Source organism: Macaca nemestrina, chromosome 8 (assembly GCF_043159975.1).
Source record: "Macaca nemestrina isolate mMacNem1 chromosome 8, mMacNem.hap1, whole genome shotgun sequence".
NCBI lineage: Eukaryota > Metazoa > Chordata > Mammalia > Primates > Cercopithecidae > Macaca > Macaca nemestrina.
In genome coordinates this window covers 17,307,486-17,329,635 of record NC_092132.1, presented here as the reverse complement: position 1 = coordinate 17,329,635, position 22,150 = coordinate 17,307,486, and the positions used below count along the sequence as shown (strand labels likewise).

The 22,150-nt window shown below is 48.5% G+C and overlaps 1 long non-coding RNA gene across 7 annotated transcripts in view; it reads left to right on the top strand.

The window, feature by feature from the left end:
* Nucleotides 1-22,150, top strand: part of LOC105492794 (uncharacterized) — a 205,111-nt gene that overhangs the window by 33,777 nt on the left and 149,184 nt on the right. For all 7 annotated transcript variants that reach the window (XR_011606748.1, XR_011606746.1, XR_011606745.1 and 4 more), the window contains exon 2: nt 13,202-13,371. This is a non-coding gene — a long non-coding RNA (uncharacterized lncRNA). The remainder of the gene's footprint in view (nt 1-13,201; nt 13,372-22,150) is intronic.

Genomic DNA, 22,150 nt, shown 5'->3' with positions numbered 1-22,150 from the left:
GAACATTTGGGGACAGCAAAGCTCTAGTTGAAAAATCAAGATGAAGAATAAAAAAAAAAAAAAAATTGAAAAATCAGAAGAATCTAGTTAAAAAGCCAGCATCATGTGATTAAGACCAAACTCAGCTTCGCAAAGGAGAGCCTCTACTATTTTGGGAAAGACCTAGGAGGTTGCCTGTAAGCATGTGGTGGATGTTACAATGTGTTCAGTGGTCACGCCATTCAGCTTTTATTCAGCAGTAACCATATGGTGGGCACTGTGATAGGATCCATCAATTAATTTATTGAAAGTAATTATTGAGATTATACAATCTTATGAAAAGATTTATCAGAGGCTATTCTGTGAGTTTTAGAGGTTTTTTGTTTTTGTGTGTTTTGAAATGGAGTTTTACTCTTGTTGCCCAGGCTGGAGTGCAGTGGTGCCATCTCGGCTCACCGCAACCTTTGCCTCCTGGGTTCAACTGATTCTCCTGCCTCAGCCTCCCGAGTAGCTGGGACTACAGGCACACGCCACCATGCCTGGCTAATTTTGTATTTTTAGTGGAGATGGGGTTTCACCATGTTGGCCAGGCTAGTCTCGAACTCCTGACCTCAGGCGATCCACCCACCTTGGTCTCCCAAAGTGCTGGGATTACAGGCATGAGCCACCACTTCCAGTTGAGTTTTAGACTTTTTTGGGGTATAAGAATGGGAGCATAAGTTTGTATTCTCAGCTCGTTGCATTTGATTCCAGATGTCAGCTCTTTTCAGGAGAAAGGCGTGGAGAAAAGCTGGGACTCTCTGCAGTGCTGGTCTTGTTCTGCCCGCTTCCCTCCAGTCATGGTCTCTTCCCGGCTCTTTTCTCCCCAGAGTGGTTCTTTTCCTGCCCCTAGTGTCCCCTCAGACCCAGATGTTTCCAGCACCCATTTGAGAGGCTGATTCAGCCCAGGCAGTATCTGGCCTAGGGAAGCTGACTGCAGGAAATGTTAAAAAATGGGGGCTGTTATCATTCCTGAGCATCGCACAGTCACTCAGTTGTGACTAATTGTAGTGGATGTTGTTGAAGGGCTGCCCCAGGTCCCGCTCCCTGGACCGGCACACTCACCCCAGCTGCCGAGACGGCGGCTGCTAATGTCCACAGCACCCCTTCTCTGGAGATTAGCCTTCCTCCAACTGAAGCTGCTTCATCCGGGAAGTTGCTCACCCTGCACCAGCCATGGCTGACTCAGGGGTGCAAAGGGCTGCTCCTCCTTGCTTCCATGTGGGGCAAACTCCCTGGTGCGCTTCATGTTCCAGAGCATCCTGTGGATGGCCTGAGTTGGTCCCCAGCCGAGACCACCTCCTTTCCTTGCCTGGCTCTGCTGCCTTCCCTTCCTTTCTCCTGAGGCTGCTCCCTGCTAAATCACACAGACAGACATTCTCTCCCCAGGATCTGTCCCCGGGTGCCCACCCTCAGACACTATCCGGCAACACGTTCCCTTTCCTGAGTCCCTCTGATGATGTATCTGACTTGGAGATCCTTGGCCTGCTCACTCTCTTTTCAGTTCTGTTCCGGAGAATAGAAGCTTCCTGGGCTGGCCTGTTGAGTGTTTTGTTTGGTTGGTTTTGATTTCCAAGTCTTTTCAGGCTAATCGGACACGAGGAAAGGTCTGCATTGAATCACAGCCTTGGCACTGTTCCCCCCTTCCTTCCCTCCTCCGTTCATTCCCCCTGAACATCCTTTTCTGTGCCGACAATGACCTCAGCAGAAAGGGGAAAAGGACGTGGGAAGGCTGCATGGGAAACTCACGGACCTTGGTACCAAACAGCCCTGGGTTCAAGTCCGGGCCTGTTGCTCAGGAACCAGGCACTCAGTAGTGGTGGCTTCTCTAACCAGGGACTTCTCTTTTGAAAATGGGACTAGTTGTCTCTACTCCTTGCTCTGTTGTGGGGATTGGAAATAATCTGGGTCAATGATATGGTGCAGTGACGAGCATTGAGGGGACACCCACTCCACACAGGCTGGAAAGACATCCAGAAGGAGTCCTGGGCTCCCTCGCCATGCAGGGGCTCAGCCTCACCAGCCAGTTGTCATCACCCATCCAGGCCCATTTCTCATCTTATTGCTTTTGTTCATGTACTTTCCTCTTGGGTTGCTCTTCCTTTTCTCTCTGACCTGTCAAAAAGTCCCATTGTGGGCAACTTTTAAATGCCTCCTCTTCCATGAAACCCTTTTGGATGCCTCTCGGGGGGATGAGTTCTTTCCGTCCTAGCACTGCTGGCTGCATGGTCCAGGATCTGTGGGGCCTGTCTTCTTTACAATATTGCTGACTTCATGAATATGGGGGTGTATGAAGAGTGTGATGAAATTAGAGGGTATGTTCCGGAGTCAGACCGATCAGCATTGGGATGCTGGCCATGCTGCCTCCTTAGCTGGGTGACTTTAGGCAACTGACTGTACCATCCTGGAAGTCATCTGTAAGCTGCGCTGACCCCCCAACCACAGAATCCTTGTGTCCGCTGCAGATGCTCTGTCAGCAGTGACGTCTCACTACCTGGCATCCTCTGAAATCACGAGCAGTTTGAAGAGTGAGCAAATACTGAGCAAAGCTCATAGAATTAAATGCACACAGACCTGTGTAAGTTAACACCAAGCTAAGGGTTAAATACTTTCCCAAGATTCTCAGAGTGGTTGGTGGGTGAGGCGGGCTGTCGTGCCCTCTGGCTGCCTTGTCAAACTGGTACAGGGGCCATCTCCCACTACCTACTGACAAAGATTCTTTGCTTGACCCAATTACCCAATTTAATCGGACACCTAGGTCTTTTCCTAGGCCCATCTGTGCACTTTCTTGTAAAATCTAGTTTTAGCAAAAAACTCTGCTGAGTCAGTTTGGTAAGGACCACCCGCCCTCAATATCTTCCATATCTGATAGATAGGGTTCCTCATCTTCTACCACCTTCCGGAAGATGTCTGGTCACCCTGGCCTGCCTTTAGCAAGAATCTTGATAGGTTGGTTTAACCAGAATCCCCCTTACTCCTAATGTTGCCTGTCAGTAATTTTCTATCCTCCGACCCCCACCCTGCTCCTTCGCTGTGAATTTCCACTTGCTCAGGCTCTATCGAGTTGAGCCCTATCTTTCTCCTACACTGCAAAATCCCACTGCCCCGGTCCCTACACCTATCACCATGGTCCTGAATTGTCTTCTTTACCATCTGCTCTGCTCTGCCAGAGCTTAGACCCAGGCAGCTGAGTTAAAAGTGTCATCAAATGGACCATCTTGTCCCTGAAAACTGGGACCTAAGCTGGATTCCGAGATTTAATCATGGCGGAGGAGTTTACTCTGGTAGCCGCCATCACTCCACTCTATCCCCCAGAGGGGTGCGGTGGGGAAGGGGGCGGCAACTGGTTGTTTCCAGTCTCCCATCTCTCTCTGGCCCTCCTCTGTCTGTGGCCTCCCTTCTCCCTTTGAAAGGGACACAGTGCTGCTCACAGCCTGGCCTGCTGCGGTGGCTGCAGAGAGGGGCCGAGAATAAGCCTGTGTCCGAGGCAGCCCTCCAAATACAGCAGGGCTGGGTTGACCTTTAAATAGACGGGCTCTGGGCCACTCAGTTCCTGGAAGTTTGAAGAAAGTCAGCCTTTCAAGTGATGCGACTTCCAACCTCAGGAAAGATCCCTGTGTTTGTAAAGGGTATAATTTACTGTTGCTTTTGCACTTCATGATATGTGGCTGCACAGCCAGTGGGAGCCAGCATGCCAGAATTAGGAGGGGAAAATCCTCAAGTATTTTAATATACCCCTACTTAGAAGCAAGATAAACATATGTATTGTACTTTGGGACAGAAGCAAGGGGGGTTTGGGGGTGGGAAAGGGAGAGTCCTGGCATTGCATGAAAGGTCTTTTTAAGCTGAGCTCTGAGGGTTTTCAGTTTTTTATTTTTCATTTTTTTTATTTTTTTATTTTTTATTTGTAAGCAAAGCTGGCATGAGCAAATGATGCCAGGATCTACTCGGCTGTGTAAAAGCTGTAGTCCTTCCCCAGACAGGCAGACTGCTGGAACCCTCCCTAAGCCATAAACTACTACACCGTTTTGCCTCGCCCAATTAAAAATGATTGGGTGCGGGTTGTCATCACAGTTGACTTAGATGATTTACTTTCTTCCAGGAAATCTTCCTCCCAACTCTTGCTGTGCAATTAGGCAAAAGAAAAATAAATGTTAATACGTTCTATGCTCCCAGGGAAAATTTGTTAAAAGAAAAAAATATTAATAAAGATACATAATGTGAATGTGATCATGAGAAAGTATCAGACCAACTCAAATTAAAGGATGTGCTTCAGAGTAACTGCCTTATAATCTTCAGAAGTGTGGAGGTCTGCCGGGCGCAGTGGCTCACGCCTGTAATCCCAGCACTTTGAGAGGTCGAGGTGGGCAGATCACGAGGTCAGGAGATCAAGACCATCCTGGCTAACATGGTGAAACCCCGTCTCTACTAAAAATACAAAAAAAAATTAGCAGGGCGTGGTGGCGGGCGCCTGTAGTCCCAGCTACTTGGGAGGCTGAGGCAGGTGAATGGTGTGAACCCCGGAGGTGGAGGTTGCAGTGAGCCGAGATCACACCACTGCGCTCCAGCCTGGGGGACAGAGCAAGACTCCGTCTCAAAAACAAAACAAAACAAAACAAAAAAAGTGTCCAGGTCATGAGTGTCAGGGAAAGACTGAGGAATGGTTCCAACTGAAAGAGACTAAAGAGATATGACAATTAAATGCAAAACTTGATTCTGGACAATTGTTAAACCTTGGATGGCTGGGAGCATTAGATGTTAGTTACATATCTGTGTCAGCTTCCTGATGTTCCTATAGAATGTGGTCCTAAGGGAGAATGTCCTTGCTTCAGAAAAATACACATGGAAGTACTCTGTAGTGACAGGACATCAGGAGGTCCACCACTCCCTCTCACATGCTGTAGGGGAAAAGGATTTGCTCTGTGTTCCCAACACGTTTGTGATTGTTTCACAAATAATAATAATTAAAAAAAAACAACCTACGGTGAGGGGGGAATTATTATTATTATTTTTTGAGACAGAGTCTCACTCTGTTGCTCAGGCTGGAGTGCAGTGGCATGGTCTCAGCTCATTACAACCTTTGCCTCCTGGGTTGCCTCAAGCGATTCTTGAGCCTCAGCCTCCCAGTTAGCTGGGATTACAGGCGTGCGCCACTACGTCCAGCTAATTTTTTGTATTTTTAGTAGAGACGAAGTTTCACCATGTTGGCCAGGCTGGTTTGAACCCCTGACCTCAAGTGATCCACCTCGGCCTCCCAAAGTGCTGGGATTACAGGCGTGAGTCATCATACCTGGCAGAAACCTTTTCAGTGGAGAATGCAGGCCCCACCCCTGTATTTTACTTATTTTGTTTCCTGTCTTCAAGGTGGGGGCACTATGTTTATCTCCAGGACCCTGACTGCCTCATCATTGAAAGCTTATTTTTGTGCAAACTATTGTTCTGAGCACTGTATGTGTATGATTCTGCTTCATCCTCTGTAACCCTAGGAGTCAGGTCAAATAGTATCATTTTAAAGACAAGGCAACTGAGGCACAGAGCAGCTGAACAGCCTGCTCAGTTCCCACAGCTGGAAAGTGGTGGAGCTGGAATCTGGATGGGTGCTGGCAGCCTGGCCTCAGAGTCGGGGCTAACCACTGAGCAGCACTGCCGCCCAACAGATGGGAGCCTGCAGGATGAGGCCATGGGAATTGATTTCACTCAGCGCGAGCCCAGCAGAACTCCCGTCCAGACCTCTCTCCACCACCCTAATAAAGCCAGTGTTTACACAGGCTGGAGGTGCTCATCAGATGTTTTTGCCAATCCCCAAATACGGCCAGGGCCAGAAAGTGAGAGGGGTGCCTATTATGTAAGGTCCCGCGGCTGGTCCCCAGACAATGCCACTTCCTCGCTTGGCGCTGTGTGACTGCATAACAACGGGTTACTCATTTCCTCTGGAAAACTTGGCAGGGCCTCTTTGCCCCATTTCCTCCTCCCACCCCGTCCTCAGGCTTCCTCTATTGAATTTTCTCCAGATTCCTGGGAACACCACAACGGAGGGCCTGGCCTTTGGCGGTGGACAGTCTGTGGCTGGGAGGGAATGTCAGGAGTGGGGCCTGCCTCTTTGCACTTGCCTGGTGCCAGCACTCAAGGCAGGTGAGGCCCAGCCATGGGTATAAGGCGCTCCCGGGGCGGGGTTGGCCTTAAGGAGACAGGGGGTCCATGTTTCTGCTCCTCTTCCATTACTAACAGGTGTCTGCTTTAGGTATGATCTCCTTCCCTTCTGCCCCTCTCCTGGTAAAGGGATGAATAATGACGGCTTTCCCTGGGAAGTCTGAGATGGATTATCCCAAGGAGGCTTGAACATTGGAGGGCATGCGAGAACTATTGTCGCATGAGTTTTCTTTCTATCCTGTCTGCAGGACTTCGCAGGTGAGCAGTAAGGGAAATCAGCCTCGTTTACTCCTCCCAGCACCTGCTTTATCCAACTCCCCGCTCTGTGGCTGAGTCCCAGCCTGCTATGGGTGCGTCACTGGACTCCCAGTGAACTCGGTGTGGATTCGCTGTTCGTAGACATGGTACCTGATGGACACTAAGCTACATAAAACTTCACCTTCCACATCCAAGGCCCCTTCTTTCTTTGCTAATTAAAAATAAAAAATAAAAACATAATACACATTAGGTTTCTATATTATAATACACATTTTTTATTTTTATCTCAATAAGTTGATAGATATATTGCTAGATATACACATCTCTGACTATACATACACACACACACACCCCTACACTCATGTATATGCGTATCTATCTCCAATGCATGTGGAGTGTTGTGCCAGGTTATCTTCACATTCAATTTTTCTGTTCTATTTATCAGTCTTAAGGATTGTCAGGGATTAGGGATTTATCTACAGCAATTTGGATCTTAGCAGTTCTTTTCATGGGTTATCTTATTTTTTCCTTCCAACAAACTTGGAGGCTATAAAAGGGCATATTATTGCTCTTTTATAGATGGGAATTAATTTATTAGCTAACTCAGTTTCATGAATTTTTTGTTGTTGTTTTGAGATGGAGTTTTGCTCTTGTTGCCCAGGCTGGAGTGCAATGGCATGATCTCGGCTCCCCGCAACCTCTGTCTCCGGGGTTGCAGTGATTCTCCTGCCTCAGCCTCCCGAGTAGCTGGGATTACAGGCGTGAGCCACCATGTCTGGCTAATTTTGTATTTTTAGTAGAGACGGGGTTTCTCCATGTTGGTCAGGGTGGTCTCGAACTCCTAATCTCAGGTGACTCACCCGCCTCAGCCTCCCAAAGTGCTGGGATTACAGGCGTGAGCCACTGCGCCTGGCCAGTTTCATGAATATTTTTAAAGTGCCTGTTGTGTGTTGGGTACTACTATGTCCTGCATTTAGGAAGAGAACTCTTTCCTGTTCTCTGCTTTCCTGTGGAGAGAAGCACAAATCTGTAGGTATAGTTTCTTGCTGGGCACACCATTGTAAAGCGGAGACCCTGGGCATGAGATGTGTGCTGTGTACAGGGTGGGCGGGAGAGAGACTGGTGAGGGGATGATGCCCTTACGCTGGAAGGGGCAAGATGAAGCCTCTGTGGGTTTGGTGGGACCCTGGAGACAGCTGCCAGAGGCCAAGGATGTGCTGTTTCTACCTACTTGCTATTTTCTCTGGGGCTGGCCATTGCTTCCAAGACAGTGTAAGAGCCTGGGCATAGGAGCCAGGCAGAACTGGGTGGGGACGTTGCCTCCATAGCTTTCTAGATGAGCAACCTTAGGAAAGTTTGAACAGCTTCTCTACGTCCTGGGTTCTTCATCCATGAAATGGGAATTATTGTTTGAGCCTCTAAAGCGAGACAGTCAAATGAGATGGGCATGTGAAGCCTTCAGCAGGGTTCCAGCCTCACAGCTAACTCTCAGCTAGCTGTGACAGTTACAGAGCTGCAGGTTGCTCACAAGTCAACATTGTAGGTGCTGGAGCCATCAGCTCAGCTACAGGATACAACACTGAGCCCTTTTCACTGCCCTTTGATGGATCTCCTTTCCCCTAGTATGGGCCATCGGCTAAGGTGACTGAAAAAGGGCCTTTCATATTTTCACAGGGGCAAAGAAACTTCAGTTGCTGGTTGGGCATTTTATTGAGCAGAGGTGACTCCATGCAGTTCTTTTTGGGGGAAGGATGCTGCACGTTCCATCGTGTAACAAAAATTTATTGAACACTTACTTTGTCTCGGGTACCTGTCTTAGTAAAGGCGATAAATAAGACAGCCTCATCCTCATCTTCATCAAGGCACCAGTGTGGTGGTGGGGACTGGGGTGGGGACTGCTGAGGCACTGGAACCTGGAAGCCTTCCCTCTGGGTGTCTTCCTCCCGAGGATGGTCTGGGCTCTCTCTGAATGGAAAGAAATTGGTCTGAAAGTGCCTCAGTGATCGTTGAAATAGGTTTGCCAAAGATAGAGGCAAAAGAGATGACCAGCCTTTGTTTAGGGTCTCCTGGAATGGTCTTAGGTCAGGAAGGAGTGAATAGAAACATTTCTCCCAATTTCTGGGCTGGAGATTCCAAACTGACTCCTTCATGGCAGGCTTCCTTATCTCTGCAACCTTTGTTTACATGTTCCTTTCAGAGATTTCTAACAGGATGAAGACTTTGTTCCCTGGGATAAGGGTCTACCTCCAGGTGTGTGGGGAAGAGTTGAGAAGCTGCTAAATTCTTGGCTTTGACTTGTCAATGGTTTTTTGGAGAGCCTGGAGCTGGGGTGGAACTGATAAAATTTGGTAATTGCTTAGGCACTCTCCACTTTGGTTGCTCCTGGGGCCAGATGCGGTTGGGCTAGAAACAAGATCCGAGAGTTCTGTTCGGTTTTCACTGCTGTTCCTGGGTGCTCTGTTATCCAACCAGGCCCTTTCCTAAGTTTTCTTCTTTTAAGCCTCTTCCTTCAGAGGGAAGAAAACAAAATCTATATGCTGGCTGGCTGTACACAGCAACAGGTATCACAAGAGGTTTTTGTCTGCTTTTGTTTCTGAAGGTTAACCCACTACCTATTTAGAGAGGCCAGGTCGGGGTGTGTGTGTGTGTGTGTGTGTGTGTGTGTGTGTGTGTGTGTGTATCTTTTTCCCTGGGGTGGGCATTTTCATTCAGGCAGGTGTTGTTATGATCCCCTGTTGGAGAGGAAGAAGTGAAGTTTTAGAGAGATGAAGTGCTTTGTCTGATGTCACACAACTGATAGATGACAGAGTCACATATGTGTTCAGGGATCTGGTCCAAAGCCCAGAAGAAGGTGAGCCATGCATGGCCCGATGGCACAGAGCAGGAGCTCTGGTTGCACAATCGTGGGAGGTTACTTAATCTTGAGAAACCTCAGTTTTCTTATCTGTAAAATGGGACAGTATGTATCCCAGAGGGTCATCGTGACCATTTATCAAAGTCAGGTCCTCCTCCGTATGGAGCGGAGAACGGTGTCCAGCATGCAGTACATGTTCTGATGATCTTGGCTGTAATGATCATCCTGGTAGGGGTGGATTTGACCAGAAGCTGGAGTAACTGGTAGCTTCATGATCTGAGAGGTGTCAGTGGGAGGTGTGGGCCAAGATTGAGAATCTTGTCAGGGATGGCCAGGTGAGGGTGGAAGGGGTTTGAGTGAGGAATGGTCTTGAGGGAAGAGTTGGACAGACAGTGTCTTCTGTCTCTCTCTCTCTCTCTTTTTTTTTTTTTCTGTTTTTTTGAGATAGAGTTTTGCTCTTTTTGCCCAGGCCGGAGAGCAATGGTGCGGTCTCGGCTCACCGCAACCTCCACCTCCCAGATTCAAGTGATTCTCCTGCCTCAGCCTCCCGAGTAGCTGGGATTACAAGCGCGCACCACCCACACCTGGCTAATTTTGCACTTTTAGTAGAGACGGGGTTTCTCTTAATTGGTCAGGCTGATCTCAAACTCCCAACCTCAGGTGATCTGCCCGCCTCGGCCTCCCAAAGTGCTGGAATTACAGGCGTGAGCCACCCCGCCCGGCCGGCAGTGTTTTCTCTAAGCAGAACTGTAGCCCTGAAGTACCCAGGCTAGAACTCTCCTGTATCGAATGAGGATCACGCCCTCGTGCCAGCTGCTCTCATATTGCTTTGATGGCCTTTCTCAGAAAGGAGGAAGGTGGTGCCGGGTGTGGTCTTGGCTTCCTGCGGCCGCCCCAGTGCCGGCCTGACACTCTCTGAATCTGGTTCATGGTTGGATCCGTGCGTCCTACAGCTCCATGTCTTGGCCTCAGAGAAATCGTTTCCCTCCCGCCATAACTGTCCACCTTCAAAGGTCAGCAAAGGCAGTAGGCACTGCTGAGCTCTTGCAGCCTTCAGGGCTGAGCTGCTTCCTCTCCTGCTTCCAGTGAGCAGTTGCTTGAGGGTGCCTTCGAGAAGGAACCTCACCCCTAGTGTAACTTGAGCAGGTCTAAACTCTAAACTCCTCGCTGGGAACGTACCCTCCCATGGGACCTGGCATGGCACCCACCTCTGCAGAGCCACCCGTGCCACAGAATAACCTCTTTTCCCTAAACAGCCTGTGTGCCGTTGGTTGGAGTCTCTGAATGGGAGGGACCAGCTGAAGCATAACTGTGTATGTTCACATATGTGCCTTGGAAGAGTTTTATGCAGGAAAGGATTTGTAAATCAGAAAAAGGAATGCTGGTATCTAATTCCCTGTCCCCATTTTAAGTCCAGACCAAGTCACCTAACCCCTCGGGCTTGCAGCCCGCATCATCCACTGGGTGATTACCTTGAGTTATCTGGTTCAGTCCCTTTGCTCTGGGCACCCTCTTTACCTCTACGAGTAAACTGCAATTAATTTGACAGCAGGGGCAAGGGAACTGATGAGTCTTGGGTGCAAATCTTGAGATGCTTTGGCTCATTATCTAATTCATGCTTTTCTTTTTTTCTTTTTTCTTTTTTTTTTTAGACAGGCTGGAGTGCAGTGGCACAATCTTGGCTCACTGCAACCTCTGCCTCCTGGGTTCAAGTGATTTTCGTGCCTCCAGCCTCCTGAGTAGCTGGGATTCCAGGTGTGTGCTATCACGCCCAGCATATTTTTGTGTTTTTAGTAGAGACAGGGTTTCGCCATGTAGGTCAGGCTAGTCTCGAAGTCTGGCCTTAAGTGATTCATGCTCCTTGGGCAGGGTGCCACCTGCCTGAATGAAAATGCCCACCCCTGGGAAAAAGACACACACACACATACACACACATACACACACACACACACACACACACACACACACACAGAGACAGAGAGACGAAGAGAGAGAGAGAGAGACCGACCTGTCCTCTCTCAATAGGTAGTGGGTTAACCTTCAGAAGCAAAGGCAGACAAAAACCCCCTGTGATGCCTGCTGCTGCTGCGTAGAGCCAGCCAGCATATAGATTATGCTTTCTTCCTTCTGAAGGAAGATGCTGGGATTACAGGAGTGAGCCTGGCCCCAACTCAATTCAATCTTTATGGGCATCGAACAAGGGCATTATTTATTACCCGTGGTTTACAGATGTCAAACCCAAGGCTCAGAGAGGGAAGACATTTTTTAGTCTCACTGCGAAAGTGACAGAGCTAGAATTTAGTCCCTGTCACGCTAAATCATGCTACATGCTCCGTCTAGTTCAGAGCCTGTTGGAAGTCGACACTGGAGTCCCTCGGTTTTCCTCATCAGGCTCCTGGTCTGATTCTTCCAAGATCAGTCTCTTTGCCTCAGCAGAAGCCAGCTGGGAATCACTGGCCTTGTAACCTCTTCAAGTGACCTCCTTGGGGTGTTGCAGAAGGAGCATAGGCATCTGGAGAACGATATTGTTTCTTCCTAGGGCTGGGATGGGGGCAGTATTCCTCACATCAATTCCAGAAACAGCGCCAGCCCTGCTTTCATCAGCGGGGACCATGAAGAGGCAACAAGCCCTGATCAAATGTGAGCGAGATTGACAATCTCAGCGCTTTCCAGGGAAAGGATGCCGTCCCGTATGGCTTCAGGCCTCCGAGGAAGCCCCATCCTGAGACAGAAAGACCCCAAATCACAGTGTGTTTCATTTTGGCCAGAGATGAGGCTTACTCATCTCAGACAGCTGTGTCCACGGCATGTTCCTCAAGGACAGCTGCTCCAGATGAAAAGAAGAGATGCTCCCAGAGCCTTGAGGGGCTGCTGATAGGAACCCAAGGCCTCACCCTGGGGCTGTATCCTGTGGCTTCAAAAATATATATATTTGAAAGCTTCTAGCAAAACAGATTACACAAGAACGCAAATGTAAGATCCCTTTGGGATTCTAACATTTTTTCTTAAGGTGTTTAAAGAAAAATGACACCTTAAAAAGAAATGCCATTTGTTTTCAAAGCTGCAGCACCGGGGCACACGGAAGAGAAAGACTGAAGTGTCCCTGAAAATGAATGAAGATTTCAGTCTGTTTTTACTAATGTCCAAAATCTTAGGTTTATTGCCCTTGCGTTCTTCTGTCCCAGAGTCTGTGTGTGGCAAGTGAGTGGGTCTTGTTCGATGGTGCAGTCATCCTGTGGCAGAATGTATGCTCACACAGGGAGGTTTGTTGAGCGTCTCCTTGGAGCAGTCCTTCCTCTGGTGAGGTGCACAGGAGGGCAGCATGCCCATTTCATAGATAAGGAAACTGAGGCTGAGAGGGATGCAGCAATTTAAGACTCCTGGGTGATATCACAGAAGCCCCTTCCCTTTTGTGGTGTGTACTTTCTCTATCTGGGAAGTTCAATTGGACTATGAGGGTTGGACCAAGGGATCTTCTTGCTTCTGCTTTCTCTTCTTGCTTCTGCTTTTTCTAGGCCAAGGCTTTGCGGTTATGGAAGAAGAAAGAGCTGGGGTCTGTCTTGGCAACCCAGTGGCTCTTCTCCCCTATCCTCACCTGCCTTCTCATTTGACCAACATTTTTTAAGGGTTCCATGTGCAAAGGTGGGGCTGCGGCCCTTTCCCAACCAGCACCGTAGCCCTGCACCCTGATATGGGATGGTTAAAGCACACAGACTTCATGGATGGGGGCCTAGGACCTCAGGTGGAGCAGAGGTGGACAGGGTATGGTCCGGCAGGTGGAGGTGCTGGAGAAAAGCCATGTCAGACAGCACGGGAGCCGGGTGCGGGTCTCTGGAAGCCTCGAGTCCCTGGCAGTGCTGTGCTCTGTGAGGCCTGCCTTTCACTCCAGGGCACTGACACTCATACCTTTTGCTTCTGCAGCTGACCACGCTCCCTGGAGCCTTCTCCCGAGGTGGCGCAGGTGTCCTTGGCACATACAGCCGTGGTGATGGTACTTTAAGTGGAGGCTGAATCATTTCCCCTTTGAGCTGCATGGCACATGGCTCCCTTGGTGTTCCCATTTTACAGCCAGGACACTGAGATTTGGAGAGGTAAGTGGCTTACCAGAGGCCATGTGCTAACAGAGAAGATGAAGAGATGATTGAAGCAGGCCTGAGGGTCTATACATTTTCCACATACTTTCCATATCTTTAGAGGCCTGACCAAAGCAGAGCTTTTCCTTTCTTCTAGGTAAGTCCAAAGGCACCTGCCTGCTGGGCCCACTGTTTTGTAACTTTCTGATCCCTTGGGGGTGATGGTCAAATATTCGAGTCTGAGGCATTGGGATACATGATGCCGGGTTCTGAGGCTCTGTGTCAGGCCTAAACCCTGCATTTTGTGGAGGTGTGTGAGAGAATATTCCCCCAGGGAACATGCCTAGACACAGGGGGGTAACAGTTGCCCTCATGGGGAGGCATCTGTTTACTCGCTGCTATGGGACCATTTCAGCCTTTCACAAAACCACTGCAGGTGAGTGAGTTCCTGCTGAATACCAGGCCTGGTCTCTTTAGACTCATTATTCCCCAACCCCCCCCTCCCCGCCCCACAACCCCTATGCTAGTTCATCTCTAGCCACATTTTTATTGCCATCATCCAGGCCTGGGCAGGCCAAGATCTTTTAACAATTTTAATCACTGAAAATAATAACTGCATTTTTTTTAAAGCCTAACTTTTGGTAGAGTCAGCCCAAAATACAGTCTTTGTGTTGCTATGTGGGAACTGGATTTGGAATTGTTCTTCCATGAGACTGTAGAGCAGAACAGCAGGGCCAGAGGTCCCAGGAGCTGGTCAGACCTGGCTCTGCTCCTTCATGGCTGAGCGACCTTGGGCATTGTGATTCATATTCTCATCTGCCTCCAAGTGTGGCTACGAATGCTTTTTATCCCACTTATTAATTTCTATGATTGCCATAAAATATTAACACAAATTTAGCATTTATACACCATAATATATTAATGCATAGTTTTTTTTTGGGAGCGGGGACGGCGTTGAGACAGAGTCTTGCTCTGTCACCCAGGCTGGAGTGCAATGGTTTGATCCTGGCCCACTGCAGCCTTGACCTCCAGGGCTCAAGGGATCCTCCCACCTCAGTCTCCAGAGTAGCTGGGACTACAGGCGTGAGCTACCACGCCTGGCTAATTTTTTGTATTTTTTGTAGAGACGAGGTCTCACTATCTTGCCCAGGCTAGCCTGAAACTCTTGGACTCAAGCGATCCTCCCACCTCGGCTTCCTAAAGTGCTGGGATTACAGGTGTGAACCACTGTGCCTGGCTCATGTCCAGTTATCTAGGGCAGAGGTCAGACACGGATCTCTCCAGGCTCACATCAAGGAGCCTGTAGGCTGCCTTCCTTTCTGGAGACTGCGGGGGAGAGTCTGTTTCCTTGCTCATCCTGGGTGTTGGCAGAATTCGTTGCCTTGAGGTTGTAGGACTGAGATCCTGTTTTGTTGCTGGCTGTCCAGTTGCGCTGAGCTTCTGGGAGCCTCCCCTCTAGGCTTATGGCCTCCTCTCTCCATTTTCAAGTCCAGCAATGGTGGGTCCAGTTCCTTTTAGGATTTAAATCTCTTCTCCCTCTTTCTTTTCACTTCTGTGATCTCAGCTAGAAAAGATTGTCTAATTTTAAGGATTCATGTGATTGAACTGGGGCCACGCTGATAATCCAGAATAATCCCTACTTCAAGGTCCTTAGCTTTAGTCACATCTAGGAAGTTCCATTGCCATGGGAGGCAACATATTCACAGGTTCCAGCAAATTCCGACATGGACATCTCTTTGATTGGCATGGAGTGTGGCAGGTATTCTGACACGGTACCTCAGAACGGTTGCTGTGATGATTAAGTGAATGGATACATGTAAAGCACTTAAAATATTATGTTGAGCCATATGAATTTGGCAGCATTGAATTGTTGACCTATAAAAGGTCAACTTAATAGTATCTGGTCTATAGTAAATCCTCAGTAAATGTTTGCTGTCATTACTCTAGTGGTAGAAATGTCATGATTTATTTAGCCAGCTTGCTATTTTTGGGCATTACTTTTTATAGATTTATTATTATTTTGGTGTTTTGGTATATATGTGAATACTGTGATCATCATGCCTTTTTCAAATTTTATTCTGATTTAGGGCAATGCATGTCTTTCCAGGCCACACTCAGTCTCCTGCTCTGGTACCAGTGTCTCTCTGGCCTGAGGGGCCCCTCTTTCTTCCACAGCCTCTCGTCCAGCACCAGCTCAGCTCTGGGCCATGGATGTGGGGTAGGAATTTTCTCTTTTGGGAAGTGGGCCATGCCTCTCCTTCCGGAGACCATCCCCTTTGACTTCCTTAGGGCCCTTGGCTCTTTGAACCAGCCTGCAGGGCACCAGCCCTGTGGGCCCATTTTTGTCAGGGGACGACTCCCTTCCCAAGGGCACCCTGAGTCCCAGGTCCCCAGGACCACAGATGTTGGGCCCTCAGAGTGTGATCCCATGTCCCCAGCTCTGTAACTCCCTGCATGTGGCTCTTAAGACTCACAAGGCCATGTTTGCCTTGGCCGGACACTTTCGCCTGTCAGTTCTGCCCGTTGGGAAGTGTCATCCTCGTTGTGTGAATGTGGAAGGGATCATGGAGAATTTCCATGCCTTGCCTAAGGTCATAGAGCTGGCATCTCAACCTAGGTTCATCTGCCTGTGATGCCAGGAAAGAAATCAGGTGTCGTTCTGTTCTTGTTGACCCACAACCACCTCTCATTAACGCTTCTCCTGCAGGCAACTACACAGCCAGGGGTGGGAAAGCACCTAATTTACATCTTCATACATTGAAACTGATGTCACTCACCTCTCCCCCTTGACCTGGAAGAGCCCCCAAGGTTGCCATAGGGGACATGATTAACCATTCTACAGCTGCTGAAACTGAGGCCCAGGGAGTGTCCAGAGCTTTCTGAGGTCCACCATGTACTGTTGACCAGGATGAGTGATAGCCACCTGGTGTCAGTGTTGAAGGTTCTCATTCAGTAGAGCTGGGTTGAAATTCTGACTTGCCTGACCAGCTGGTGCCTCGTTTTGCTTTAAGTATTGGAGCCCCCAGCTTTATTGTCTTTCAGTGGGAAAGACTGTGAGATTCAGTCCCTCCTTGAAGCTGGGCATCGGCTCTCCTGTCCTGAGTGCTGTTTAGGTAGTGGCTGTTCTGAAGTGGCTTTGGAAAACCTGTAATGAAACTCATCTCCAATGCTGAGATTTGTATAAACTGTCATTTTAACTGTGGTTATTATTCCTTAGGATTTGAGAAATAAAATCTGAGGAGGGAGCAGGGCCTGCCTCAGGGCCTCCTCTCTGAGTTGAGTGACCCATCTTCCCAGGTCTCCTTTTGTTCTGTCTTGAGCCTCTCTCTTGAGGTCCTGAAAGAAGAGAATGTGCTGTTGTAGGGGGCCTGGAAATGTCCCATGGACCACCTGGTGACTCAGTAAGATGATGTGTGTCCTCTGGGGACAGAAGGAGGTCCTGCACAGAGCTTTCCTGCCCACTGACGCCATCCCCAGATCCTAGTGCGGGGTCTGGCACATAGCAGCCTCCTGGTAATCTTAAGTGGAAGAACACATTTCTCAAGTGATCTTAGCACCATTTCAGGCAATGAATTCCAGCCCAGTCCTTTATTCTGGCCAGCCCTGGTGGGTCCATTAGCTGCAAAAATTAGTCGTGCTCAGTTTTAATGCAAATGAGTAAGTATTACTTTATTGTATTGATTGATAAAGAAACACTCTTTGTATGATATCAAGACCATGAAGAAATTGCAAAGACATAGGTGGGGTCTACAGCAGGGTTTCTCAGCCTTGGCGCTGCTCATATTTTGGGTCAGATGATTTGTTGTGGGGGCTGTCCTGCGTATTGTATTGTAGGATATAGCTCAGCATCTCTGGCCTCTACCCACGGGATGCTAGTAGCACGGTCCATCGCAATCCCAGCTTCCAGTTGGGACAGCCCAAAGTGTTTGCAGACATTGCCACATGTTCTTTTGTGGTGGTGGTGGTGGTGGTGGTGTGTGCATATGTGTGTGCAAAAGGCTCCCTTTGTTGGGAACCACTAATCTAGAGACCACCTAATAGGGTTGGCGTGGGCTCTTCCACAGACCCTTCTGCTTGAAGACAGACAGGTTGATGGACAGTTGGGTTTAGGGAAAAGAATACTGAGTTGAGGGTTCACAGTGAATTTCATCCCCGATGTGGAAGATGAGTGTTCTGTTCCTGGCTGTAGGACGTGGAGCATATTACTCCACATGTGCGAGAAAAAATCTATCTACTTCAGGACTTTTGTGTGATTAAAGAGGCAAGATAGTCTGGCGGTTTTCATTCCATGGGCACTCTCTAAAAAGTAGGGGTTATATTTATGATTAGTAACAAAGAGCCTCTTAAGGAAAGTTATTTTTGGCTCTTGTTCAAGGTTCGGTTGACCATTTATTTTTAAAGAGATGGGGGTGGCCCACGCTGGAGTACCGTGGTGCCATCCTAGTTTACTGCATCCTCGAACTCCTGGGCTCAATCGATCCTCCTGCTTCAACATCCCAAAGTGCTAGTATGATAGGCATGAGCCATTACACCTGGCCCATTTGACTATTTTTTATGCTTGATTGTAGAGAAGGGAATGTCAGTCATGAAGATCTAAACTATAAAACCTGCGTGGCTTAGAGGCTGAGCATGGATTGTGGTTTAAGGAAGCCAGCCGCAGGTTCAGTTTCTGGTTATGCCACTTGCTAGCCATGGTGAGACCTTGCCCAGCTTTCATCCTCTCAGTTTATTTGTCTGTAAAATGGGGGCAATAAGAGTACTGACCTCACCGGGCTGTTGTGTTAGTGACTGCGCTGCCTGTATGGGCCCTCCTTTATTTGAATCCCTCTGCCACAGTTGTCCCATTTTTTTTTTTTTTTTTTTTTAATGGTGACCCAAGTTCCATTATGGACGATCAGGCATTCAGGGGAAGGAGGGATCCAAAGCAGAGACAAAGGCAGCCAGCCAGCTCATCCCCTCTGCAGCTGATGCCGAGGAGGAGCATGCCAGTGGGAAGAAGCACGGCCATATGGCCGGCAGGGTGCCTCACTGGTAACAGTCAGCCCGGCCCCTTTGAAGTGGTTTTAAGACCATTTTGGTAACTTGATTTGGAAAGTGGTATCGATGACTCCGAGGGCGCAGGCTGCTCATTAGCTGCTGTCTGGGCCCAGCAAATTGGTTTAAGTGGAATGAAATTGGTTCCTTCCCTCCCTGTGCTCATGGCTGAGGTCCAGGCCCGATTGTAATGGGAACCTCTCCTGGGCAAAGGACATAGAAAAGCTTTGCAGGGAGTCTGACCCTCCTTTTTCACATGTGAATTCTACTTTCTCCTGGGGGTCAGGGCAATAGGCTGATAAAACATAAAAATGAACCTGAAGTGGGTGGGGTGAGTGTGTGTGTGGGAAGTCGGATCAGAGGAGAATGAACAATGAACAGTTGCCGAGTATTTTTCAAGGGCCAGTTAACCATTCCCCTGTTGAGACACCGTGCTTGAAGCATTTTTTTTCTTTTCTTTCTTTTCTTTTTTATTCTCCCATATTACAAACACTGCTGGGAGGAACATCCGCACGTGCTTTCTCGGTCACTTATGTGACAGCTCTTCCAGGATTTATACCCCGAGGCGACTTCGCTGCCTTGGAGGCTAAGGAACATTTTCTGTTTTATAAGATGCGATCACATTGCCCTCCAGAACAATCATGCCGATTTACACTCCCACTGACTGTACACAAGAGCCCTGTTTTCCCCCATCTGGTCACCCACATTTGATAGGTCAGAATTTGGCTTTTTGCCAGTCTCATGGGGGAGATGCCATTTCTGGTAGTTCCCTTGATTGCCGGGGGGGATGAGCAGCCTGCCCTCACCTGCCCCATGCTGAAGGCCCTCCAAAGCCAGCATGAATCCTCACATTCCCTGGTCTGTGCCCTGACAACCTAGGAGGACACGCTGGTCTCGTCCATTGCTTATCTGAAACGATTTCCTTTCCCTGTTCCTTTTGTTGCCTTGAGTATCAGTTTTGGACCTCCCACTGAGCAGTTTTTTCTGTTACGTAGCCATGGACAGGACTGAGTCCTTTGGAAAATGATCACATCGCACTGTTGTTCCCATCTGTTCATTTTTTCCTTCAACTAACCAACATTATTTAGCACTTTACTCAGCACAGGATGTGGAACCAAAGGCCTGGCTTTTGGGACACTCACTGTCCCCGATCAACTCTGTGTCCTAGGGAGAGACCCATGGGCTCTCTGGGCCTCCTTTTGTTTCTCTGTAGGAAGAGACTAAAGCTACCAGCCTCCCTGCAGGTCGGAAAAGAGAAAGAGTTAGTAACACAGGCGAATGTGTGCGAAGGGGTTTAGAGACAGGCAAAACATTGCACCAAGGCAGGGCTCGCTGGAGTGCAGACCCAGGAAAAACCCTGCAGGCCACATTGCTTCTGGTCTGTCAGGGTACCAGCCACACATCCAAGGCAGGGAACTTAGGGCGACTGGCCTTTCTGCTCTTGCTGACTCACCCGAGCTTGTTGAGTTATTATTATGCATGAGTCATTCAATCGATGGTATTGGGTGCCTAATGTATCAGACACTCCTAGGTGCTAGGGATATAAGAGCAAGCAAAACAGACATGGTTCTGCCCTTGTGGGCCGTATAGTCTAGTGGAGGAAGGGGGAAGAGGTTAAGTATTTGTAGGAAGGTGAACCCCATGTCAAGAAAGCATCTTCCATCTTTCCAGTGTTTCCAGGTAGCCTGTTACTCATGATAGAGAGGAAGCGGTGGTCATCTTCATTGTTTGGTAACTAGTTTGTGTATGAGAAAATGCTGGTTCCCAAGAAAAAGAAAGAGACTACGGACGAATGATAGCAAGACTATTAAATAGGAATACAATTGAGCACCTACTATATGTGCTAGACCCTCTTGTAAGAGCTTTGTACAAATTAGGCAGACAGGCAATATTATTATCCCCATTTTATCTACAAGGAATCTGAGTACAAAGTGATAGCTTTTCTGCAGACCTTGTGCACAGGGGTCAGAGTTTGGGAACAATGCCTTTCTTTAATTTGAAAGTATCTGTTGTTGGTCTCACTTGTTGGAATTCCTAGAGTCCCAGAAAAGTAAGTTTTAGTTTTCTTCTGCCAGCATCGGTCAGCCTGCCTTTGACCCAAGGTCACGACTCCCTCCCTCCTCCCTTCCCTTCCCCGCTCTGACATTCTTACCTTGTTTTTGAGTTCCTTATTCCCCAGTTTCCTCCAAGCAGCAGGCTCTGGGAACAGTCCTGTTCATTTATATAACAAATATTTATTGAAATGCAGACATCGTTTTCATAATACCTGTGTACAAGTTAAACCCATGGTCACTTGTTCAGAATATGCCTCTTGTTTATGACAAGAGATGGTCCCTTGTTGAAGGCCTGTCACATGGCACGTACTCAATCTTTTCTTTCCTTTTGATAAATAGGTGAGTATTTTCCTCAATTTGCACATGAGGAAATGGAGGCTCAGAGAGCTTAGGTAGCTTACTTAGAGCCACACAGCTGGGTTAAATGGGTTCAGCACCATGAAAAGCTGACCTTTGATGTCTGCACTCTTATTCTCTGGCTTATTGGGAAAGAATTGGACAGGGATGGTATATGAAGTTGATGGATGCAAAGAGATAATTACTGTTGCTCAAAGGTAGATCGAGAGAGTTTGGGCAAAAACAGAAACATGAACAAGCCCTTGAAAGTCCCCTCATCCTGGGCCTGTGGTCTGTCCTTTGTAACTGCTCTTTCTTTGGCATTCCCTCTGTCTCCCCTGCCCAGCCCAATGCCAGGCACACTGAGCCTATGGGGATTTACAAGGCAGGCCTCAGGTTTCTCCCCTCCCAGGTGGGCATAGGAATCACTGCTTAGCTTAGATTTGGGAGAATGGAAGAGTCAGGCAGAGTCTCACCCGGCCCTGCCTCTGAGCTGCTTTGACACCTGGGGCGGGTTTCTGGACCTCTCTGGACATGACCAGGTGTGTTGTGACTGCCCACCAGAGGCTGGGTCTGTGGATGGAAGACTGAAGAAAAGGCGATGATCACAATCCAGGGACAAGGTTTCTGAATCTTGTGAAATACTTACAAACACTTTGAAACAGGAATACAAAGAAGAGCTCACATTTATTGAGCACTTACTATGTGCTATACCCTCTTGTAAGAGCCTTGCACAAATTAGGCAGACAGACAATATTATTATCCCCATTTTACCCACAAGGAAACTGAGTGCCAAGTGACAGCTTTTCTGCAGAGCCTGTGCACAGGGGTCAGAGTTTGGGAACGCACTGCCTTTCTTTAATCTGAAAGTATCTGTTGTTAGTCTCACTTGTTGAAATTCCTAGAATCCCAGAGAAGTGAGTTTTAGCTTTCTTCTGCCAGCCCCGGTCAGCCTGCCTTTGACCCAAGGCCATAGTAAGTCCCAGAGTGACTTCCCCTCTGTTTTATTTTCCCTGACAAAGGGATACGATATTGTGCGGTGGCTGTGGATGGCGTGTAGCAGCGTTTTCCTTCTCTTGAAAGGCAGCAGCCGAGTGGTGGAGCACAGAGGTATTCCCTGAGCCCCAGCTTGTGCCCCCGGTAGGTCCAGGGCGTTGTGGGAAGGAGACCCGCTCTAGGTGGTCCCGTCTGGTTTCTCAGGGGAGAAAATTCACAGGTCCATCTCCTAGCTGTCATCCAATTCTGTGTAGAAGGGGAAAGCCAAGGTTGCCCTCAGATTTTGATCTTGGTTCACTCAGATTTCTCCATTCCAGACCAGGGGAGCTTCAGGGAAGCTTGGTGACTATGACTGGATGAATTCTGTCCCCCTTAAA